The sequence below is a fragment of the Lygodium microphyllum genome, chromosome 14 (assembly GCF_053477565.2).
Source record: "Lygodium microphyllum isolate KBCC chromosome 14, Lygodium_microphyllum_v1.1.10, whole genome shotgun sequence".
Lineage (NCBI taxonomy): Eukaryota > Viridiplantae > Streptophyta > Polypodiopsida > Schizaeales > Lygodiaceae > Lygodium > Lygodium microphyllum.
The window spans coordinates 144,434,467-144,461,554 of record NC_141148.1 but is presented as its reverse complement, the minus strand read 5'-3'; positions in this window follow the sequence as shown (position 1 = coordinate 144,461,554).

Sequence of the window (27,088 nt, the reverse complement as noted above, 5' to 3'; positions counted from 1 at the left end):
TAGTGACGATTTTGCATCAACAGGCAACAAGGATGATTCTGTAACTCCCAATGTCTCTGCACACAAGCATACGATGCAATTTCTACAGCAACTTTTCACCGACCTGTAGAACAGTGGTCGCACAACATAAAACTGGGCCTTTTCCTGAGTGCGTGCAGAAAACTTCCGCCTCCAAAACAGGCCCCGAAATGGCCTCAAATCAAAAAAACAGGGTCGCCAAGGGCTAAAGCCTACTTCCGCAGCATATAGTACCCTCTTGCTTCACCGCGAAGGGCGTCTCAACCTGAGACAATGCACTCTTGCAATTTCCGTCTATGCTACCTGCAGAGATCTGCTCCCAAAACAGAAAATGAAAGCAACACTGCTCCTCTTACCAGAACACCGCGAGCTTGGCTTGCTTTCTTGAGCTCCTTACCACGAACAAGGCTCTGATACCATGTCAAGATTGTGGGAGAGAAGGAAGGAGTCTCACTTGTAGCTTTCTTTCTTGCACAATGGGGGAATACACACAGAGGTGGAGGCTGAAAACAGTTTTCCTCTTCTTAGTTGTGTAAGCCAAAAAGAACTCTAGTACAAAGAAATAGAAGAACCCTATATATGGGTCTCAAACCAAACTCAACTAACTAAGGTGGCATACTAACTGAGCCACGAACTAGAGTAGATAAGGATAGCTATCATGTAGCTATTATTCATGGGCGGTGTACCAACCGCATCTGCAACTGACACGTCGGTGACATAAATGCACAACGGTCACCCTGGCATATCACGAGTGGAGCTCGATATCTCAACATACAAGAGCTTATGATAAGAACATTAGGAAAGTACACATGAAGAAACTAAAAAAGTCTATTAGAAAATGAGCTGCAAAAGAGGGACTTATGGATCTTCTCCTTTTGCTCTTAAGTGTCTTCTTCTTCTTCTTCTCCTTTGTAGTCTTCATCTTCTTTGATTGTTGCAAAGTATGTTCTTTCAGATCTTTTCCTAGCATGGCAAAACTTCTCAATATGCCCAGTTCATTTACAAAAATCACAAACTATGTCCTTCTTTCCTTTGTCTCTAACATAGAGGAGTTGTTGGTCTCCTCTTGGGGTACTTGCTTATCCTTTGCCCTTGATCTTCTTTTCCACTTCAAGGAGAGAGGCTTTGATGTCCGCTAGCTTTGGCTTTGGCATGTTGATTAATGTGGTAGACACATTATCATACTCAAGTGGAAGACTTTTGAGGAGTACTCCAGTGCCAATGTCTTTATCCATTTTCAAGTTGATTCCTACATGTTGTATCAACAAGCTTTCCATATAATTCAGATGAGTTGCAAGTGAAGTCTCTTCATATCAAGCCTAAATAATTCATATAATAATCCATATTTAGAGGATTTGGATTGTGATCCAAACAAGGTATCTAGGCATTCCCAAGTTGCTTGAGAAGTTTCATAAGCATTTATAGTTGTCATCAAGCTCTAGCTTGATAATAGCTTGAGTCTTATCATCATTTTTGCCCCATACAAAGTCTTTCTTCATCAAGATGAGTTTGATTCTTGTATGTGGAACTTGACACCTTTGAATCGGCATGACAATGAATCTTCTCCCATTTTGATGGCAGGAGCGGCAAGAAATAATTGAGAGTAGACTAGCAAGAGAGTTGAAGTTGAATGTTTCAAAAGACACAAGAAGCACTAGTCAAGAGATACTAGCAAGTTGAATTTTCTTCTTATTGATTTGAAGTGGTAGCTCTAGTAGAAACTAAGTGTGACATCAGATCATAGAGTTAGTGGCATGATTGAGCCCAATAGGAGTGAGAGAAAAAAGAGGTATTTGAGCTTGAGCTCAACGGCTATGGTTGCCTTCTTTAGGGTTCTGACCAACAATTGGTTTTTTCTCTGTGCAGCCCGATGCAACATTTATTCGTCGAGATATTTGGTGGGGAAGGAGCTCATACACCAAAGTTTGAAAACCCTATGGTCTTCATCAACATTGTTGCATGTACAAACTGCGCAGAGGATTGTACGACAAGAATGCATGAAAAAATAGGTAGTGGGTTACAAGATTTGCAATGCTGGAGCAAAGAGATGACAATTTTGGATTGTGACGTGATAGGGAGAAGTGTTAAGACTAGGGGAAGGATTCTCATATGTTCAGTCCACCGGCAAATGCTGGAGAGATATAGATCCTCCAAGGCAGGTAGCTAGCTATGGAGGTAGGTGAGGAAATCATGGAGAGAAGGACGGAACAAAAAATTCACCTCTTTGACCTAACTAATGGCCCTAATGACTCATTAGCATTGAGACCTACTTTGATTCCATGTAAAAATATTGAGAATGTATGCTAGGGTGGATCACTAATGAGCAAGTAGACAATTATAATGAGACATAAATAATGACAAAAGAGAACAACTAATATTACTCAAGCATAATGCAAGTATAATTGAATGAGAATGATGGATAGAATGTGTGTGGGATGAGTGCCTTTTATAGGCTTGCAATAGCTAGTATTGGTAGCCTATGGAAAAAGGTGGAAAGGGACCATGGTATTCACCAAATATGGTTTTAATAAACCATGCATACATAACCTAGTCTAAGGCTTTATTTGCAGTGTGATCCTCTGCCTTATTGTTCATTAATAAAGAGGCTATAGAGTGGGTATGATTGCACATTTCTCAACACTCATGACAATAGAGCAGTTAGAGATGTGAAAATATGGCATAAGCGCATTTGACATTACGCCTTATGAGAAACTAGCATCCATGACATTATGCCTTATGAGAAATTTTATGGGCACAAACCTGATATCAGCCATTTAAAAGTTGAATGAGAAGAATCTTCCAACCTATATGGACAAGCTTTATTGAATAGGACTCCTACAACTGGCATTCATGACATTACGCCATATGTGAAACTATATGGGCACAAACCTGATATCGACCATTTAAAAGTATTTGGATGTATTGACTATGTGCATATGCTTCATGAGAAAATGAAAAATTTGGATCCCAAGGTAGTCAAGTTTGTCTTTGTTGCCTATGCAGTAGACAAAAAAGCATACAAATTCTACAATCCCTCTACTATGCCTAGAGTTAGGCAAAACAAGTATGCATAGCCTCATGAGAGGGAACCACATAGTGCACCATAGTTGAGAAGGTCAAAGAGAGTCAGAAATCTTGTTAATAGGTTGATGTATATTGGATATTTAGCCAAATACTTTGCTTACATGACAAAATTAATAGGTCATAAAGAGTTGGCAAAGTTCAACGAAGTAGTTTGTTGATGAAAACTGGTGCACAACTATGGATGAAGAGTATGTTGCATTGGCTGAAAATGACACTTGGGACTTGGTCAAATTGCTTGAAGACAAAACACCCATTGGCTACAAGTGGGTTTATAAGGAAAAATGCAAAGAAGATGGATCTTTGGAGAGATACAAAGCACACTTGGTTGCTAAAGCTATGCATAGTAGTATGAACTTGATTATTAGGAAACTTTCAGCCCCATTGCTAAAATGGCAACTATAAGAATGGTCATTGCTTTGATATCATCTAAGGGATGGAAAATTTATAGATGGATATCAAAAATACGTTTCTAAATGGGGATTTGATTGAGGAATTGTATGTGGAACAACCCAAGGGTTATATACATCTAGATTATCCAAATCATGTGTGTAGGCTAGAAAAGGCACTTTATGGTTTAAAGTAGAAACACTGAGAACATGGAAATTTCCTTGGATTAGCTCATATTTATAGCAACTTGTATTTCAAATGAGAAATGCAAATCATATTTTTTTTAGTAAGAAGACGGAGATAAGTTATGTACTCTTGGTCATTTATGTAGATGACTTAATCATTACTAGGGATGATGAATTTGGAGTGGGAGTGGAAGATGCTGACGAATAGGAGGAAGACTGCGACAATGATGCCACCCCCCCTCGCCCCCCTTTGGGCATAACGGACAGAGTCCCGGGGTAGCTGGGAGGCTGAGAACTCTTGCCATGATGCACCGTCACTACCACTCCACCTCCTCCCCATGCCCCCCCCAATAATACCTTCCCTCCCCGCTATAAACCCCCCCCCCCCCCCATGGCAAAAAAAAAAGGAGGTTATGGCACGCTGAACGAAGAGAGAGAGAGAGAGAGTGTGTGTGTGTGTGTGAAAGAAAGAGGGAGAGAGAGGGGGGAGAGAGAGAGACAAGGAATATTCCAAGGTCCTTCTTTCCCCTCCTTAGAGGGTGACCACACACAATTACCCTCATCCCCCTCTCCACGAGTTTATTTTCCCCGTTGCAATAGAAGGGAGTCGCCCAGGTGCGCTATTTCTCTGTCGAGAGAGAGAGAGAGAGAGAGAGAGAGAGAGAGAGAGAGAGAGAGAGAGAGAGAGAGAGAGAGGGAGAGAGAGGGAGAGAGAGGGAGAGAGAGAGAGAGAGAGAGAGAGAGAGAGAGAGAGAGAGAGAGAGAGAGAGAGAGCCATAACTAAAAGCATGGCTCCAAAACGAAGGATGACATGCACCAATAGTAATCTTGGATCCAACAATGGAGCCACTGGTCAAGGCGTTACTGCTAATACGAATACATCGTTGAGTATGGATAATTCATATCCAAATGTCCAGGTACTAATTTCCATCTCTGCCATTCGTTGAGACATAGGTTATATCACTTTTGTATGCGCATGAATTCATTTTAACAAGTAGCTTGAATTTATTAGCTAATGAACTCAGAGGGGATCGTAGGATAATTCTTTCTGTGTTAGATTCTCCATAAACATAAATGACCTTGCATAGATTTATGCATATGGTGCATTGAGGTTCACACAACTCCTTGTATCCGAATACAATCATTGCATCCCGATGCTACACGACTAAATCATACGTAGCATGAATAGCATATAAAGTTACCTTGAGGGTTAGGCACATAGATGATACATGCATGGGAAAGATTATCTGAAACATACATGGATGCTACATGCAATGGTCTTGAATTAAAAGTCTTGGATTGTATAAAAGCTTATAATTGTTACAAATTTGTCTCACATTCTTTGCCTTAGGAGAAAGGAAGATAAGGCCAAGTTAAAAGTTCTGCATAGTATTGCGCTAGGGAAAGGTTAAAAGATAAATGTTACTTAGAGAAGGGGCATAAATGCTCTTGCCAAATTGATTATCTCGCATTGAAATGATAATACTTACATCTTGTACAGTGTTGAAACCTTAGCATATGCCTTAGCGAAGTGAAGTAAAATTTTTCATGGTATCGCTCCTTGATCCTAAGGGGGAGAGCAAATATGTGATGGAAGGGTTATCGCGACTATTGTTGCAATGTTTGGAAAAGAGTACCTTTGTTTTGTTGGTTGATTGAATAACACCCTAAATGCTTTTACATTCAACTAATTGTTGTATTGTGGTTTGGATGATTATTCCAAGTGCTTGTGATTGATGGTAAATGCATCGTAGAGGTCAGTGAAAAGTTGCCATGGGGATAAAGGAATGTTTTCTGAAAGATGATATTAGGGGTGAATGCCTTGTTTGTGCTTGATTCCTAAATGAATTAATTAAGGAAATGATAATTTGCACGTGTGGATCATCTCCAAGATCGCATCACGGATTAACCCAAGAAGGTCACTACTCGATTCACGGGCCGAAGGTCGAGTGGTGAAAAGGCCAACCACGGAAATGGTGTCTCACTCCTAGGTCCCTTGGCGTTAGGTGGAGCTCTAGACACCCCTTGCCTAGTTCGGAATAGAGTTGAAGATTGTCATGAGCCCAATGTTTGTGACATTGGAAGATCCTATTCTAGATAAAGGATGGAATTTGTGGTGCCATGTGATTTGGACCAGTTGCTTCTGCAGGGCAAAAGGGATATATAATTTCTTCTGTATGGGTAGGAGACAAAGATTAACGAGAAGATAAGTTAAGGAATTTGTTTGAACTTGTTTGTCAAAGGATTCCTTGCTCTGTATTTGTGTTTGTGCCGTAAATTACATGAACGAACCTTATTTTCTAAAAGGCCTAATTAAGGAAGCTGATTTTAAATGTCACTCATAATTATGGTAGGACCTAATTAGAAAACTAAAGTTATCAAGGGAAGCGGGTGCCCGACGGATCTATCCTACGGTGGTAGGGTGGTCCTAGAGAATAGGGAGGCTTCTCACAAGGTTTGACCTTTAGGTATTGTTAAGTTAGAACCTGATTCATGTCATTTTAGGGGATGGGGATGCGACTATGCCCTACGGGAAAAGAGGTTGGGCGATGCATCCCTCTCACTTTCCATTCTCTTTTAACCAAGTGTAGCATGGGTCTGGTTTGGCTTCGGTATCTCTGCATAAAGTAGGATGTCCAGGACCCGACACTAGAATGCTGTCAAGAGACCTTGACCCAAGTTTTAGGTCAATCTTAGTAGGTTCGGCCGTGAACATTCCGTTGCGAGGTGGACTCGAGAAACCCTAGGCAACAAACCCGTAACATTCCATGGGAGTGCCGAGCGGCGACACTTAGATTTGGGACAACTAAAAATGTTCTTAGACATTCGATAAGATGGTATCAAAGAAAAACTTCGTAATGCTACATGATTGATTAATGTATGGTTCATAGACATATCCTAAACGGAATAACCGAAGTGGTATGGCTTGACTGTCAGGCACCTTTTGCACCCACGAATGCTGACATGCAAGAGAAGAAATTCCTTCTCAAGCAAATTAAGGCACCCGAGTTTGATGGAGAAGGGATAGATGTCGCAGTAGAGGCAAATATATGGATTGAGTCAATGGATGATTATTTCTCTACTCGAAAACTACTTTTTCCAATCAAGCAATGATAAGCAAACTTAAGTTAGTTGGCTAGAGGCTCGGATATGGTGGAAGAAATGGTGCAAAGATCGAGGTGTTTTTGAAGCCACTGTTACTTGGGCTCAACTAAAAGATGTTGTACGCGGACGGTACCTTTTGCCAACCTACCAAAATTTGAGGATGAATGAATTCTTCAAGCTAAAGCAGCTGGAATTAAACCTGGAAGCTTACTACTCAAAGTTTGTAACCCTACTAAAATACACACCACCTTTGCTATGGCCTAAACACTCCTATGAACCACCATCTTAAAGCAATGCATCCAACAGACTTGCAAGATGCATTAATTCGTGCAAAGCCAATCGTCCAAGAACTTAAATCGGGCAATTGTGACAAAGATGATTCCCGAGATCAGAACAAGAGATGTCACATGTGTGGAGAGGTAGGGCACATCCAGTAGGAGATGTCCCTATCATCAATGCTTCCACTACATGTTCAAAGATGGGAGAGAGAGACATGGAATACTCCATATCCATGAGCCTTCAAGCTCTCATTGTGTTTTCTTCATTATTCAAGAACTAACTGAGAAGCACACAATACAATGTAAAAGTAAACTAGACTAGGTGTAGACCTAACTGACTAACTCTAGTCAGGTCACTGACTAACATATACCCGACTTATTCAATGTAATCACATGGAGCCAGCTGTACACACACACACTAGCTGTCATAGATGTCGGTCACTCATAAAGACAAACTGAAGTGAGCTTGACTTCTAACACTCCCCCTCAAGCTCAAAACAAAACTCAAATCATCTGCATCATTGCAAGTAGCTGTCTAAAGTGAATGAACTTATCTTTACCAAGTGATTTGGTAAAGATGTCTGCTACCTGGTCTTCAGTCTCTTCACATGCTCCAAGTCAATCTAATCTCCTAAAACCATTTCCCTGATGAAATGGTAGTGAACCTCAATGTGTTTCGATCTTGCATGATAAACAGGATTGCTTGCTAACATGACACTACTTAAATTGTCACAGTACAGCCTTACTTTGCTGTCCAAGTGTACTCCCAAGTCATTCAGCAACTTCTGTAACCACATAGCTTCACAGGCCGCTAAGGCTGCACCACGATACTCTGCTTCCATACTAGACACTGCAACTGTAGGCTGTTTCTTACTCTGCCAACTGATCATGCTACTACCCAATCCAAATGCATAGCCGCTGGTTGACCTCCTGTCAAAAGTGCAACCAGCCCAGTCAGCATCAATATACCCCATCAAGTCAAGGGGTTTCCCATATGCATAAAACAACCCATGATCTGTGGTACTCTTTACATATCTTAGAACTCTCCTGACTGCATCCAAGTGTGGTTTGCGAGGCTTCTGCATGAACTGACTGATCAGCCCCACAGCATAACTCAAGTCAGGTCTAGTGATCGTGAGATAGATCAAGCTGCCTACCATCTGTCTGTACATGGTAACATTCTCAATCTCTATCCCAACATCAATATGCAGCTTGACATTCTGCTCTAAAGGTGCATCCATAGGCTTGCAATCAGCCATACCATATTTCTGTAACATGTCCTGAGCATACTGCTTCTGTAGCAGCCATATGCCTTGAGGTGTAGAGACAACCTCAATCCCCAAAAAATATTTTAGCTCTCCTAGGTCCTTGACCTTAAACTCAGCCTGTAAACATGTCTTTACTTCAGCAATCCCGCTTTCATCATCTCCTATAATGATCAAGTCATCAACATAGACAACTAGGAATACATAGCCATGATCTGTCTTCTTCACAAACAAACTATGATCAGCATCACCCAATCGGAAACCATGTTGCTGCAAATAACTATTGATGCGAGCATTCCATGCTCTGGGTGCCTGTTTCAGCCCATATAATGCCTTTTTCAGCTGGCATACATGTGCTGGAAATTCTGGATGCACATAGCCTTCAGGCTGTTCCATGTAAACTTCTTCCTGTAACTCTCCATTCAGAAAGGCATTCTTTACGTCCATCTGCCATAGTTTCCAGCCTCTAGCTGCTACCAAAGAAATCACAGTTCTAACTGTAGCCATCTTTGCTATAGGGATGAAATTCCCCTCATAATCAAGACCATACTACTGCACATACCCTTTTGCAACTAGCCTGGCCTTGTATCTTTCCAATGATCCATCTGATTTACATTTTACCTTATACATCCACTTGTAGCCAATATGTGTTTTGCCCTCAAGCAACTGTACCAAATCCCATGTGCCATTTTCAGCCAAAGTTGAATATTCCTCATCCATAGTAGCACGCCAATCCTCATCTGTGCCTCATCAAACTTACTTGGTTCTCTAAAACCTGTTACTTTCGTCATATAAGCATAATGACGGGCTGAATATCCAGTGTAAGTGTACCTATCAATAGGTCATCTAACCCTCTCTGATCTCCTGAGCTGTGGCTCACTATGAGCTTTCCTCTCATGAGGCTGCACATAACGACTCTGCCTAACACCTGGCGTCATAACAGACGGAATGCCCAATTCACTGTTTAAGCTATCACTGCTAGATGAGTCATAACCTGCAGTGAGTGGACCTGTTACATCTTCAAAAACCTTTTCTTTTCCCTTATCTGTCTCCCCCTCACTGACATATCCGTGTCAGTGGATGCAGTAGTGTGACTACGCAATCGTCCTGTCCAAGGACTCACTATAGATGATACATCACTTGTTTGACCACTCATGGAAGTACTCTCTGCAGGAGTATTTTCAGCACGACTCATACTGGGTGAGCAATCAGTAGGCATTGCAACAGGATTCCCATACCAGGATGCTAACTCATCAAATACCACATCTCTGCTTATGAGTGTCTCATGCGTAGACGGTACATAACACTTATAAGCTTTCCATTCCTGTGCATATCCCACAAACACACTCTTCACTGCCTTAGGGTCTAGTTTCTTCCTCTTCTCATCCGGTATATGCATATATGCAATGCTGCCAAATACCTTCAAGTGCGAAATATCAGGTTTATGACTATATAGCCTCTCATATGGAGTGACATCATGAATCCCTGCTATAGGGGTTCGATTCAGCACATAGACATCAGTCATCACTGCTTCAGTCTAATAACCATTTGGCAGACATTTCTCATTTAGCATAGCTCTAGCTAATTCCATTAGGACCCTGTTTTTCCTCTCTGCAACACCATTTTGCTGCGGTGTATAGCTACATGTGAGCTGTCTTCTGATCCCATATTTAGCAAGATACCTGTCAAAGTAATTAGAGACATATTCACCTCCTCCATCTGATCTCAAACATGATATGTAGCAGCACACCTCATTTTTTGCATGCTTCTTGAAGTCTTTGAATGCATGAAACACATCATCTTTATGCTTCAAAATATAAAGGCAAGTGTACTTGCTGAAATCATTAATAAATGATACATAATATCGTGCACCTCCAAAAGAAGCATTATGTGAAGGACCCCAGACATCAGAGTGCACCAAATGTAAAGGCCTAGTGCTATTTTTTACATGTCTCATGAAAGGAAACTGTGCCTGCTTCCCAAACTGACATGCAGGGCATACATGACCAAAGTCATTATACTTGAATTTTGGTAATCCAAGTACTACTTCCTTCTGCTGCATAGATTTCAGGTTTTGTACATTGACATGTCCAATCCGCTTATGCCAAATCTCTACATCCCAAATAGCACTCTCATCATGAGCAAACATGGCTACCTTAAGTCCCAGAATGGTCGCATCCAATGTAAACATTCTACCATCCCTTCTACCCTTGGCAATTGACTTGTAGCCATTTCCATACTCCTCAATGAAACATCCATCTTTGTTAAATCTCAGTTGCAGATTCTGTTCTACCATTTGACCCACAGACAAAAGATTCTTTGTTATGGTCGGTACATGTAATACATCATGCAGGCCTTTCTTCTTGCCATCAGGCATCATGAGAGGAACAATCCCTTTATGATTTATGTCATGTTGGGTGTCATCCCCAGTACATACATGACCATGTGTACCTGCAACCATCTCATCAAACTACTCTCCATGTGGTGTCATGTGGTTTGACGCTCCAGAGTCAATGTACCATCTACCATCTCTATTATGTCTCGATGCTTTTTTGGATACATGCTGCATGGCAAAGAGTCTATCAACTTGCTCATCATGAGCACCACTGGAAGATGCATAGTGCCCATGCTGTCTACCCTTTGCCTTCATACCTCCCTGCTTCTTGTAACAATCTTTTGCAATGTGCCCATACCTGCCGCAATAATGGCAATCCTTGTCCCTGTTGGACTGATCAGATGATTGCCATGAACCAGATCCACCACCTCTACTGCGGGGTGATCTCCCCCTGCCTCTAAACCCGCCAGATCCATGCAGGCCTTGTGTATTTGCACCATGCCAATTAGCTTGCTGCTGCGCCTGTCCATAAGCATTACGAGTGTCACCACGACCTCGAAATGAACCGCGACCTCTAAATCCTCTGCCACGCTGGCTAGAGTATAACACAGTGTCTCTATTATGAGATGCACTGGAACTTGTATTCAAACCAAGTTTGACCTCCTCATGCAGCAACAAAGCAACTAGCTCTTCCCAGGTAGGGGGCTCTTCTCTAACAGAAATGGATGTGTCAAAAGCTTTGTACTCTTTCCCTAATCCATTCAAGGCAACAACAATCATATCATCTTCTGATACACTTGAGCCAATGGTAGCAAGTTGATCAGCTATGGTCTTAATCTCCGTGGTATACACCTGGATGCTCCTGCCATTCCTAGACATGTTGTTGAATTGCTATTTCAACTGGATCTTTTGTGCATGTGTCATGGTTCCATAATTTTTCATCAGTATGCCCCAAACATCCTTCGGAGTCTCACATCTAGTGATTTGAATTACCATAGCATCAGATATACATAGAGAAAACCAATGCAACACCTTGCATGCTCTCTCATTCCATAGCCTATGAGCTCTTTTCTGTTTATTAGTTGGATTCGTTGCAGGCAACGCAGGAGCAGCCTCATCTCCTGTACATAGATCCCAATAACCCCTGCCAACTAGAAAGTTCTTCATTCTTAATTTCCATAATGCAAAGTTCTTATTGTCTAACTTCTCTCCAACTATCTGAGTGATATTATCAGTCCCATGTGCATTATCCATGATGCAATAGACTATGTCTGCCAGATGCTTGACTACCTGCAAGCCAACAAGTATGACTGACCAAGTTCAGTCCTTAAGTATTTATGACAGTTTTCTGCAATTAATTGTAGTAAAAAACCAGGGTATTTCAGCCCAATGACAGCCCAAAACAGTCCACAAACAAGTGGTCTAACCCGTAGGTATAGCAGCGTCAATACATATACTTTGTAGTTGCTTCAGCTTAAACTCCTGCAACCTCACTGCCAGGGTAATTACATGCAGTTTGAAAACTGTAAACTGTGAGTAACTGTGAGGTGCCCTCCCATCGGCTTTCCAGGCACTCTTTTAGCGGTCTATCGAGAAACGAATCTAAGCGTCGCTGCCCGGCACTCCCAAGGAATGTTCCGAGTTTTGTCGCCTAGGGTTTCCCGAATCCGCCTCGCAACGGAATCTTCATGACCGAACCCACTAGGATCGACCTGAAATTTTGGTTCCTAGTTGTCAAGGTCTCCTGTTAGCATTCTAGCGTCGGGTATTGGACATCCTACTTTACGCAGAGATACCCAACCCGAAGCAGATCTATGCCGCACTTGGTTCAAAGAGAATGGGAAACGAGAGGGATGCGTTGCTCAACCTCTCTGCCCATAGGGCATAGTCCCATTCCGGTCCCCTAAAACGGCATGAATCGAGGTTCTATCCTAACAATTTCTAAGGTCGAAGACGGTAAACCTTGTGAGAAGCCTCCCAGTTCTCTGGGACCACCCTACCGTAGGGCAGACCCGTTGGGGGTTCTGCCCACCCGCTTCCCTTAATAGCTTTAGTTTTCTAATTAAGTCCTACCACATTTATGTGTGACACTTAAAATCAGCTTCATTAATTAAGCCTTTTAGGGAACAAGGTTCGTTCGCGTAAATTATAGCACAGACACGAAAACAGAGCAAAGCAATCTATTGACAAACAAGATCAAACAAGTTCCTTAACTTATCTTCAAGTTAATCTTTGTCTCCCGCCCATACAGGAGAAATTATGTTTCGCTTCTGTCCAACAGAAGTATCCCTTCTGCCATGCAGAAGTAACTGGTCCAATTCACATGGCACCAAAACTCAATCCTTTATCTAGAATAGGATCTCCCAACATGCCCAGATGTTGGGGGCCACGGAGGTCTTCAACTCCATTCTAGACCTAGCAAGGGGTGTCCAGAGCTCCAACTGACCCACAAGCTGTCTAGGAGCGAAACATCGTACCCGTGGTTGGCCTTTTCACCACTCGACCTTCGGCCCATGAATCGAGCAGTGCCCTCTCGGGTTACTACGCGGTGCGACCATGGAGGTGATCCACCCGTATAATATATCCTTCCTTAATTAAATCCTTTAAGAATCAAGCACAAACAAGGCAATCAGCCTAATATCATTTTCCAAGAAAACATTCCTTTAATCCATGGCGACTTGTCATCCAGACCCTTGCCATGCATTTACCATAAATCACAAGCACTTGGAATAATCATCCAAACAATAACTAACAACCAGTTGAATGTAAAAGCATTTAGGATATTGTTTGATCAACCAACAAAACCAATTGCATTCTTTCCAAACAATGCAAGAATAGACGATATAACATTTCCATCGTATATTTGCTCTCTCCCTTGGGATCTAAGAGCAATACCATGCAAATATGTTCTTAACACTTCCTTCCTTCGGCTAGGGCATATGTTAAGGGTTCAAGCACTATTCATGATGTAAGTTCTATAGGTCACTTACCTTGATCGATAACCCAACCTTGAATTTGGATTGGCAAAAGTCATCGTTATCCCACGGATCTCAAGACATCCTAGCTTTAACCCTTATGATCAATTTCTTGTACTAGCTCTTAGTCAAGTCATGAGGTAACTAGAAAATTATCCTCATATATCAAACATGTCATAGGCATAACGTATAAATACTTGATAAGATAAGTGTGAGATTATCTCAAGTAATTAGACTTTAACATGCCTTGCCTTGAGCTAGAATATAATTCTTCTTAATATTTGGGCTCTTAAGCTAAGTACTTTTGAAGTATCTAAACTTTAAACTAGTACTTCTCTATTCATGATTCTTAATGTCATATTCTTTTAGCAATCATGCTAGTTATAACCCTTGACTATACTTTAATCTAGTACTTGTATGTCCAATCCTTTAATGTCGTTCTTTTGACGACTATGTCATTCATAACGCTTGATTGATTCTTCCTTGTAATTGCTCTACTAGCAAATAAGTCATATGTAACTAGGTGCAATTATCTTCCCTTGATATATGCACTTCACAAACTCCATCTTCCGAGTAAGCGAGATGAAATTTATCATTTCCCATGACCTATACTCGTGCAATAGTATGGGCTTAACGTATCTCATACGAGAATCAAAGCAAGCATCTATCAAATTGAAAGTACATTACTTACGACCGGAAACGCAGTTGGATTGATGGTGATGCCTTTGCTCGAAGCCTTATTGCTAGTTGCAGGATTATCATCCGCACGCGACATTCTTCTCTTGGAGGCCATCGTCCGCAAATAAACTCAAGAGATTAAGGAGGTAGAATAGATTCAAGATGGGAGAGCCTAAGAGAAGATGGTTAAGTCGAGGATCGAGATAGAGGGAATTGAGCTAATTCTCTTCCTCGCAGCCTCTTGGGGTGACTCTTCTCTCTCTCTCTCTCAAGCTCTCTTTCAAGCTCTTCCTCACAATCTCTTGGAGGGGTATCCTTCTCTCTACCTCTCTCTCGCAGCCTCTCGGGGTCTCCTTATGCTTTCTTATGCCTCTCCCATGCCTCATATTTATAGTGAATTAGAGAAGAGGGCTTGTGGTTGAGGAGTGGAGCTCTTTGTGGAGGGGGATCTTGGAAAGATCAGTGATCTGATGCTCAGATCATAAATCTGATGGTTCCATTGGCTCCGAAAGGGGGGTAAAACCCCAAGACACTTGGTTAGAAAGCTCTCAGTTCACTCCTTCTTCTTTTCTCTGTTCGAAGTGCTGTCTACTGCCTGTAAACTGCGATCACGGCGCGCGCGATTTCGCCAGTCACTTTTCTTTATTTTTCATTTTATAAAATCTTCAAACTAACTAAAATATCACTTGTCTTTTTCTTTTAAATGACATCCAGTTCTAAAAATCTCCATATCTTTTTTTTCAGGATAATATCTAAAATATCTAAAATATACTAGTTTTGTCCAAATTCTAATGTTTTTGGACCTTCTAAACTATACACATGAACTTAGTGATTAATATAACTCATAAGTCTCGTTCACCTTGTAATTTACGTGAAGGGTAGCTACGGTCTTTGCCAATTCGAGAAAAATAACGAATTTACGACTCTTGATTTTTCTAAATAAAATATTTTAAATTAAATAAAAATTATCAATAATTAATGTTAGTTAGTTTTTACCTTAGTTAGTCTTTAGTTAGTAATCTTACTAACTTATTAATTGACTAACTAACTTACGAACCAACCAACTAACTTTTATTGTGCGGAGATATTACAGTAACCAACAGCAATTTCAAGGCCAAAATCAATGTGTATACATGTCATACATGTCCCAAAAACTCCAGAGTATTTGCTAGTACATGTGGCAGTCCAAACATAACCATTCGAGCACAAACTAGTGCATATCCAGCAAGTACGAGTGACATAAATCTGCTCACAGATTACAAACAACCAATACTCTGGTAACCAAGATGTATTTCAGCTCCAAAAATCTTCAAGACATGTCATACATTCACTTTGAAGTGATAGGTTCAATACATGAGCATTTGGGTAAGCATAGACAACTTGTCTTCATTAATCACTGTCAACGAATACATGAATGTTCATAACCATGACTGTTCATAACCCACCTAAGCACTGTCAAGGCAATTATTTCAAGTCCAGATCTAAGTATTCAGCAGCATCCAATGCTTTCCACAATCCTCCATACATTCAGCATGCATATGTCAGTTCATATAGGTGATAGAAGCTCCAAAGTGACATGTATTGCTTCAACAAGATACAATGCTTGCTATTCACTGTGTATGATAGTTTCCAGCCATTAAAATATTTCCAGATCTGAATATTTTAGTCATAAGACTAGCTCCAACACATGAGAACATATACATACGGCCTCCAAGCAAATGTCTACGCCTTGTTGATGCTTTTGGGCATAACCAGGAGCTTCTGTAGCTCAATGATAATCAAATACAAGCTGTCCTTTCACTTTCCCAATAGTTCAAGACTGTTTCACAGATCTGTGTACTCTATTCCTAGCTCATAACAGAGCTCCAGCACAAGCAATGGCTTCCTGTAGTCTTCAAGTACCTTCAGAAGGTGTAGACAAGCTCCATATCACTTAGTAAATGATGTAGTTGATAGTTTGCAGAGATCTATGATCAACAGTCCAGCAGGCGCAGTCACGCTGATTTCCACATCTAGTTTGATAGCTGGACCTCCTCATCATGAGGCTCAATGAGCACTTACATATGCTCAAAGATGCCCAACAAGGCTCCCAGAAAGGCCTCAACCACTGTGATAAAGCATAGAGTCCAAATGAGCAAATGCATACCTTGACAGAGTAATGGCAGCCTATTTTGTTTTCAAAAAACCTTGTTCTTCAGCTTCTTTAAGTCTTCTTGACTCCCTCCTACTCCAGAGAGCTCAATCTGGCAATGCTCTGATACCATGTTCAAAGATGGGAGAGAGAGACAAGGAATACTCCATATCCATGAGCCTTCAGGCTCTCATTGTGTTTTCTTCATTATTCAAGAACTAACTGAGAAGCACACAATACAATGTAAAAGTAAACTAGACTAGGTGTAGACCTAATTGACTAACTCTAGTCAGGTCACTGACTAACACATACCCGACTTATTCAATGTAATCACATGGAGACAGCTATACACACACACTAGCTGTCACAGATGTCGGTCACTCATAAAGACGAACTAAAGTGAGCTTGACTTCTAACACTACAATGAGCACAGCCTATGGATATATAGAGGAATCACATGAAGATGAAGATTTAGAACCCACTAAACCTCTTGAGGATGACTAGAAATCCTAGAAATTTTATTGACATGAAATACAACTTGTATTGGAATAAACTTTACTCTTGTAACTACAGGTAGCCCGAGTAATACGAGTTGCATCAATTTTGAGCTTAGAACTTACAAGTGATCAAAGATACTTTAGCAAATATGACACGTATAACTTACAATGAATTTCTCTTAATTGGGTCTTACCAGAATGTTGAAGCTTGGAAGTATTCTTTAGTATTATAAGCAAGCCGATTGTCCTTGGAGCTTAGTCTCGAACTAAGAAGAGGACAATTTGGAAATAGATTTTCCAAGATAAAGGATCACTTTGATCCGCTAAAAGGATCCTAGGATAATTTAGTCTAAAGAAGAAATTCCTGCCAAGGACAACCAATAATCTTGTGACCCCAAGTGATAAAGCTTTGCGTTGTTTCTATTGCAAGAATTTAGGTAATTTTAAAAGGGAATGTCCAAAAAGCACCCTAAACACCGATGCTCCGGGTGCCACAACATTGGACATATCCACGCTAATTGTCCCAACAAGACTCAAAGAGAACTCAAACTTACAAGGAATGAAGTTGTATAAGCTTCAGTGATCTAGAATCTACAACATACTTAGGAGAAACCTAGAAGATATTCATGAGATGTAACTACAATAAACTTTTTTCTTGTAATCCAGACTCGGATATATCTAATACAATAAGTTTCAAAAGGCCTCATGCTTATGAGTCATTATGAGTAGCATAGCAGATGCATGGTGGGTCCTAACCCAAAATTCTTAAGCCCCATTAATACTTCTCTTCCCCACTTCTTCCGAGATGAGGACATCTCAAGTTCTCTAAGGGGGGAGAGGATGTAATATTCCCCCCCACCCAGTCTACATGGGAACCACCCCCCTCCAACAAATAAAAATTAATTGAATTTTTAAAATCCCTCCCCCCTTCCATCACCGAATAGGTGGCAGAGGGGAAAGGAAGAGGACGACGTGGCGGAGGGAGATGAAGATGACGACGAGAGGAAGAAGGCAAAGATGACGTCGATGTTGACAGAGGAAGAACTAGATGATGATGTCAACAAAGAAGATGACATGGAGTAGGAGTGGAAGACTCATAAATAGGAGGAAGATGCAACAATGATGCGACCCCCCCTTTGGGCATAATGGACAATCCCAGAGCAGCTGGGAGGCCCAGAACTCTTGCCATCATGCACCACCACCACCACTCCAACTCTTCCCCATGCCCCCCCCTCCCCCCCCAAATAATACATTTCCTCTCTGCTCTATAAAACCCCCCCCATGGCAAAGAAAAAACAAAAGAGACCATGGCACATTGAATGGAGAGAGAGAGTGTGTGTGTGTGTGTCAAAAAGAAAGAGAGGGAGAGAGGGTGAGAGAGAGAGAGGAGAGAGAGGGTGAGAGAGAGAGAAGCAATATTCCAAGGTCCTTTTTTTCCCTCCTTAGAGGGTGACCCTATGCAATTACCCTCGTCCTCATCTCCACGAGCTTATTTCCCTCATCACAATAGAAGAGAGTCACCCCAGCACGCTATTTCTCTACCCAGAGAGAGAGAGAGAGAGAGAGAGAGAGAGAGAGAGAGAGAGAGAGAGAGAGAGAGAGAGAGAGAGAGAGAGAGAGAGAGAGAGAGAGATAAGCTGAAACTATGGCTCCAAAATAAAGGATGACATGCACCAACGGTAATCCCACATCTAACAATGGAGCCACCGACCAAGGCTTTACTGCTAATATGAATACAACGTCGGGTATGGATAATTCATATTTGAATATCCAGGTACTAATTGCCATCTCCACCATTCGTTGAGACATAGGTTATATCACTTTGGCATGCACATGAATTTATTTTAACAAGTAGCTTGAATTTATTAGCTAATGAATACATAGGGGATCGTAGGATAATTCTTTCCGCGTTAGATTCTCCATAATCATAAATGACCTTGCATAGATTTATGCATATGGTGCATTAATCCGAATACAATCATTGCATCCCAGTGCTATGTGAGTAAATCATACGTAGCATGAATAGCATATAAGGTTACCTTGAGGGTTAGGCACATAGATGATACATGCATGGGAAAGATTATATGAAACATACATCAATGGTACATGCAATGGTCTTGAATTAAAAGTCTTACATCATATAAAAGCTTATAATTGTTACAAATTTGTCTCACATTCTTTGCCTTAGGAGAAAGGAAGATAAGGCCAAGTTAAAAGTTCCGCATAGTATTGCGCTAGGGAAAGGCTAAAAGATAAATGTCACTTAGAGAAGGGGCATAAATGCTCTTGCCAAATTGATTATCTTGCATTGAAATGATAATACTTACATCTTGTACAGTGTTTGAAACCTTAACATATGCCTTAGCCAAGTGTTAAGTAAAATTTTGCATGGTATCGCTCCTTGATCCCAAGGGGGAGAGAAAATATGTGATGGAAGGGTTATCATGACTATTCTTGCAATGTTTGAAAAAGAGTACCATTGTTTTGTTGGTTGATCGAATAACACCCTAAATGCTTTTATATTCAACTAATTGTTGGATTGTGGTTTGGATGATTATTCCAAGTGCTTGTGATTGATGGTAAATGCATGGCAGAGATCTATGATAACAAGTTGTCATGGGGATAAAGGAATGTTTTTTGAAAGATGATATTAGGGCTGAATGCCTTGTTTGTGCTTGATTCCTACATGAATTAATTAAGGAAATGATATTTTGCACGTGTGGATCATCTCCAAGATCACACGTGGATTATAACCCAAGAAGGGCACTACTCGATTCACGGGCCGAAGGTTGAGTGGTGAAAAGGCCAACCACGGAAATGGTGTCTCACTCCTAGGTCCCTTGGCGTTAGGTGGAGTTTCGCACACCCCTTGCCTAGTCTGGAACAGAGTTGAAGACTATCATGAGCCCATCATCTGTGATGTTGGAAGATCCTATTCTAGATAAAGGATGGAATTTGTGGTGCCATGTGATTTGGACCAGTTACTTCTGCAGGGCAACATGGATATATAATTTCTTCTGTATGGGTAGGAGACAAAGATTAACAAGAAGATAAGTTAAGGAATTTGTTTGAACTTGTTTGTCAAAGGATTCCTTGCTCTGTATTTGTTTTTGTACCGTAAATTATATGAACGAATCCTGTTTCCTAAAAGGCCTAATTAAGGAAGATGATTTTAAATGTCACTCATAATTGTGGTAGGACCTAATTAGAAAACTAAAGTTATCAAGGGAAGTGGATGGGCGAAACCCCAACGGGTCTGTCATGATGGCCCCACAGAATAGGGAGGCTTGTAGGATTAGGAGCAAACCAAGGCTTCAAGGGCCAGTCCAAAATCCCAATCGTTGCAAAGTAGCTCGACAAAGTACTAGCCCTACGACGATCCATACAATTTCGTAGAGCAATTCGAGCAATTCTGCGAAGCCAATGGCCTCACCGACCTAACTCAGCTCTCCCAAGCATTCGGGCTCTGCTTAGGTGACAAGGGTAGGACTTGGTGTACGAGTTTAGATGCCATAGAGCGAACCAATTTCAACGGCCTCAAGAATCTCTTCATCTAGAGATTTGCTGAGCCTGGATACTCTGACAATCTGCTAGTGTGACTGATGAATGTCAAGCAGAAGGAGAAGGAGGAGATTTGCGATTACGTGACGCATGTGAGGAGTCTCTTCAAGAAAAGCCCTACGGGCAAATGACCAACTAAATGAGTAGTGTCAATTGTATTCATCAGTAGAATTTGAAATGGGAAACTGTATAAGGCTTTGGCAGGCAACTCAAGCGTGCAGCGAGATGCGCTAGCTAGGGTTTTTGAGAAAGCCCAATTCATGCCCTTTTAGGGGACTGGGATGTGACTATGCCCTACGGGCAAAGAGTTTGAGCAGCGCATCCCTCTTGTTTCCCATTCTCTTTGAACCAAGTGTGGCATGGGTTTGCTTCGGCTTGGGTATCTATGCATCCAGTAGGATGTCTAAGACCCAACGCTAGATGGTATCAAGAGACCTTAACCACTAAGGACCCAAGTTTTAGGTCGATCCTAGTGGGTTGTGAATGTTCCGTTGCAAGGCAGACTTGAGAAACCCTAGGCAACAAACCTCGTAACATTCCATGGGAGTGCCAGGTAGCGATGCTTAGATTCGTCTCTCGATGGACCACTTAAAACGTGCCTGGACATCTGGGCACGTTACACAATTTAGGCTTGTAGGCTTGCCTTTCCATTACTTTGATTATTTCATATGGTCCATAATACCTTGGACTAAGATTTTTGTATTTTCCCAAGGATAATCTTTTCGGGCCTTACTCTTAGAAACACCATGCCATCTTCCTTGAATGTTCTTATGGATCTTTCAAGATATGTATAGGACTTTTGCTTAGGTTGTGAATGTTCCCTTGTGAGGCAGACTTGAGAAACCCTAGGCAACAAACCTCGTAACATTTCATGGGAGTGCCGGGTGGCGACGCTTAGATTCGTCTCTCGATGGACCACTTAAAACGTGCCTGGACATCCGGGCATGTTACGCAATTTAAGCTTGTAGGCTTGCCTTTCCATTACTTTGATTATTTCATATGGTCCATAGTACCTTGGACTAAGATTTTTGTATTTTCCCAAGGATAATGAGGTCTTTTCGGGCCTTACTCTTAGAAACACCATGTTACCTTCCTTGAATGTTCTTATGGATCTTTCAAGATATGTATAGGACTTTTCTTATCTTGAGCAGCTTGAATGTCCTGTCGAATCAATTGGATTTGTTGCTCCATCTCTTCAAGCATAGCCTTAGAAGCCTCTACCTTGAGAGTGGGTTATCTGAGAAGTTTAGAGGTGTATGACATTCTTGCCCATACAAGGCTTGAAATGGCAACATCTTGATTGTTTGTTGAAAGGCAGAGGTAGATGTTCAATCCACCGTATTGGTTCTTTTCCACAATAATACCTTAGAATATCTTCAATGGTCTTGTTCACCCTCTCAATTTGGCCATTAGTTTGAGGATGATAAACAATACTGAAGCATAGCTACATTCCAATTTCTTAGAATATGACAGATGATTTTTGATGCCAAGAAGTGCTTAAAAATAGCCAAAAATTACGAATATCAGGGGCAAAATAGACTTCGTCGAAGGCGACAATGGCAATCAGTACAATTTTAAGCAGCAAGTCCCTAAAGCGCTAGTGCTAATTTTCATGGAAAATGTTTACCGCAGCACAGAGGAGCGGGAAATGGAAAAAAGGAAATAGCAAAAGGCGCAGGACAAAAGGAAGAAAAGGGCGCCTTAACCGATAACCAGACCCTTGAAAAAATTAAAAGCACGGGCACGACCCTCAGGACGTCTTAGAGTCGCCCAAGGAAAGTAAAAGAGTAAAAAGCGCACCATTAAGTGTGAAAGCGCTCCCGAATCCTTGTAAAAGAGCACTAGGTTCACTCCTGTGCAAATTGTATGCATTAGTTAGGAATAGGATAGATTAGAACGGTGGGAAATGAGAAATGGGCCTAGGCACAGGGGACCAGATTCAAATTTCTGGGTAAAACAAGGAAAAGGGAACTGGCTTTAAGGTTTCGCAGTGCTAGGAAAGGACCTTAAGAGGCTTGGGAGGCCAAGGCAAACCTCATTTCACTGGTTAGCTTTGTGTGTGTGAGAGAGAGAGAGAGAGAGCTTCTGGTTGCCAGGAAGAGGGAGTGCTATCACGATTCTGGATGCCATTGATTTGTACTACTCCAGGTGAGTCTGGTGCTTCTTAGTAGTGCCCTAATCATATCTGGAAACTCTCTTGTGATTGTGTGTAGTAGGCGTCAAGTGGGATCGAAACGCGTCGAAATCGCGCCTGCCACCAGACGCAGTGGGAGCAGGTCTCAGTGGTTCGATTCCCAGAATTGGACCACCCGATGTCAAAGAGTTTCCTGTTCATGATATAAATCATGGGATTCTTATGTACACAGAAGAACTTCACTGGGAGTTATATGAGGAATTTGCATACAAAATTCAGACATTGCTATCCAATAACCAACTTAGTTACATAAGTTCTTTTGTATTTAGCATACAATTTTCAGTTTTACCATGTATATTGATGAAAAATAAGTCTATGGGAATCTATAACTTGGTCAACTGGAAGTAATTGATAGTCTGCAGGATAAATCTCATTGATTCAGGTGCAAAAATATGATCAGAACTCAAGAAAAATGCCAAAAGTTGCCAAAAGTCCACTAAGTTCACAGGGGACCTGAAGTAATAGACTTAAGTGACCAGCAAGTGACTTGGGTAGGTCAAAAAGTGACCTGGGTCTGAGCAGGGAGCAGCCCGCATTTTTTGGCGCAAAATGCGGGCTGCACAGTCTGAGCACAATTGGAGAAAGCTGAAGCTATGGTGCATGCTTTGGAGCATGCAAACTGAAGATCAATAGGCCTAGAAGCTGAAGATGTAAACACGGTGAGAGCTCCACTTCTCTGCCCATTTGGTCTGATGAAAATGCATGTTGAAACAATCTATAAAAGGGGGAAATCTGAGAGAAAAGTATTCAGCCTGCTCTTATGCACGACTTCTCTCATTTTGTCTACCTCATTCTTGGTCCAATGAAGCTCGACTTGTACCCAAGTACTTGAGTGACTTTGAAGCAAGCAAAGGGTGAGGATTTTGAAGGTATATGGGCTGTTATGGGCTGAAATAACCAGTCATAAACAGGGCAGCCCACTGTTATTGTCCATTTTTATGAGAAAACAAGAGATTTATGTGGGTGTAATGGAAGGAAATGACCTCTTTTCATCAGGACTTTGTTCATTAATGATTAGAGGAGCTTCTTCATGAGTTTATGCACTCATTTTGAGCTTGATTATGGCTGGAATTTTCTGTTTTAAAATAGGGTTGAAGCTAAAATTATGCTTCTTCAATTCATTTCATGTATCATTGGCCCAAATCTTGAATGTATTTGAGTTTATCAACATAATACTTGTTCCAAAGGGTTGAAATCCATCTATGTACTTGTAATAAAAGCCATTAGAACTTGCATTTGATATTCATAATTGAATTGAGAATCTGAAAATATCCTTTATGATATGATGTATGTATCCAGAGGCATTTGATGTAATCAAGATAGAGTTATTTCTTCCGTTCATGTATGCTAAATACATAGAGAAAAAGCTTGAATTCTTCTTTCGTACCTAAATCATTTCTAAATCCCGGATCTTATTAAACCCCAATCTATTTCCCCTTCCTGAACTTTGAATCCTAAACTTCTCTTCTGCACTAAAGCCCCGGTGGTAGACCTTCAGCCCTTAACACGACGACACCGAGTCCTAGAGTCGGACCATCCGATTCCAAGAATCGGACCGTCCTACTGAGGGAGTCCGAGTCGGACCATCCAAATCGGACCAAACAATTTCAGAATCGGACCACCCGAGTCGTGGAGTCGGACCGTCCGATTCCAAGAATCGGACCGTCTGACTGAGGGAGTCGGACTCCGTGCTAGTTGGACCGTCCGACTACTAGAGCCAGACCACTCTGTCTGATTGCAAGAATCGGACCGTCCGATTACTAGAGTCGGACCAGCCCTGTCCGACTGCAAGAATCAGACCACCCCATCCAACTGCTAGAGTCGGACCAGCCCTGTCTGATTTTCAGAATTGGATAGTTCGATTCTGGGAATCAGACCACCCTACCAGAAGGAAAAATAAGGATCTTTGGTTGACCCTGCCACAGACCTGACCCCCAGGACACAACCCTGAACACCCCCCAGACCCAATTTGACCATTAGAACCTCAGAGACCAATCGAACTTAGAGCAGAATAGAAAACCTAGCACAGACCTTCAGAAAGACCATAGAATAGCTGGGAACTGAGCTTAGAACTCAAATCAGGCTAAGAATGTGGAGAGAAACAAAGTGGAGTTCGCATTAAACGCTTTCTACATCAGCACTTCACTCTTGTGTTCCACTAAGTTTGCACTGCAAGAAAAGAGAAAAGCCTGTTTTCGCACCAAGCACCACGAAAGCACTAAGCATAACGTGTGAATAAGGATTGCAGCTGCTTTCAAATAACAAGGAACACATCAGGATATCTAATAACATTAAGGAACCCACTAGTAGGAGAAGACCCCAAGACTTAGACAGGTGCCTGAGTGCCCTACTAGTAGGACCTGGAGAAGACACGAAGACACGGAAAGCAACAATATAGAGGATTGGATGCTACCGGAGCTGCTTGGATTTATTGACAACCTCGTGGAGCTAGAAGCAGAAACAATGTCGGGATCAAGAGGCAAATGAGGAGAGGACCAATTAGACTTAGGAGAATTTCCAACCTCAGTCCAGGAACTGGTCCACAACTATGATCTGCTCACTAGGACCGTGATCCAGGGCTAGACCTAGCGGGAGCAGCCAAATCTGGACCGAATGTAGAGAGGGAACAGGCAGAGAGGCTAACATGACATTGAGCGAACTGGTAGCAAAGCGACTCTTGGACAATACATCCGTTGAACAGAGCGCTACTGCCCTAGCCACCGTGCTACTATCGGGATTGGGAGTCACGCAAGGGGCTAAAGGGCAAGCTAGAATCCCCATCGTAGTAAAACAACTAGCTAGATACGAACCTAGCAATGACCCGTATAGCTTCATGGAGCAGTTCGAGCAAGTATGTGAGGAAAACGGTCTTACTGACCCTGCGCAATGAGCTCAAGCTTTTGGCCTGTGCTTAGGCGATAAGGGGAGGACCTAGTATTCTAGTCTAGATGACGCAGAACATACGAACTTTGTTCACCTTAAGGGCCTCTTCATCAAGAGGTTTTCGGAGGCAGGGTATTCGGATAACCTCATCGTTAGGTTAATGAATATCAGTCATCAAAGGGAGAAGGAAGACGTTAGGGATTACGTCACTCAGGTGCCTAGCCTCTACAAGAGAATCCCTTCCAATGAGCGACCTACTGAGAGGGCAGTGTCTACAGTGTTCATGAACGGGATTCGGAGTGAGGAGCTCTACAAGGCTTTGGCCAGTAACTCCATCTTGCAATGAGACATGCTAGCTAGAGTTTTCGAGGAGGCAATACGCGTAGATGATCAACTCAGGGAATGCAGCATGAGGACTACCAACCGAGAGAGTGCAAGCCAGAGGGACCCTGAGAGATCAACTACTTCGAGGGAAAAAGAAACTGCTAGTGTGTACGATAAGGGAAAGAGTGTAGACCACAACCAGGGGATGGTAGAAATGAGAATGGAGATTGCACGGTTGCAAGAGCTGGTAAGGAAGGCTGTGAGATCGCATGTACAATGTATATATTGCGGCGGAAATCACCTCCCAGTTGAGTGCCAAGATCCTAGATCTCGGCTGTGCTCAAATTGTGGTAGATTCAGGCATGATGCAGTGCATTGCAGAATGCCGAGGAGATTCGCATATGCGCATCAGTACAACCCTCCATACTTAGGTAATAGGCCACCCAATTTCTTTGGGAGGGGAGCCCAGTTAGCTCTCCCAACACCGATTGACTCAAGACCTGCCGTACCTAGGCTGGAGATGAACCCAACTGGTATACCCAGACCACCAGGGCCTTTTGTAATCCACCCATCTAGCGATTCTCCTGTTCACTTTATGGAGGAGCCTAATGAGGAAGAAACATATGTCAACCCGTACATATCCTATGACGAGGAAGGCAACCCAGTCTTGATGGACTATTGGTCGGTGCCGGTGATGGCTTTAGGAAGAGGAAGAGGCAGAGGCTTTGGAGGGCCAAGCCAAGATCCAGTCACATGCTGGACTTGCGGCCACCCAGGCCACATTTCATCACGCTGCCCAGAATGAGAACAAGCTAACAAGGACAAAGCGGATCTCCGATGCACAGAGTGTGGAATCACACATCTGTTTCCTGACTGTCCTAGGCGGAAGCCATCAACTAGCTCTGCCAACATGCCATCGGTGCCTTTGGGGCTGTTTGGAGTGGAAACCTTTGACAGTGAGGATACACCCATCCCACTACATGTTATGATGAGAGCTCAAACAAAACAGGTAGGCATCTCTTTGCCAGGGCCAGGTAACCTTGATGCAACCTCAATAGGAAAGAAAAGCCGGAGGAGACGGAAAAAGAGAACCGATGCAAAGATAACTCTTAAAATCGAGGAAGCAACTACATTAGTAACAGGAAAGAGAGTCACAGACGCAGAGGCGGAGACCTCAGCTCCTAAGAC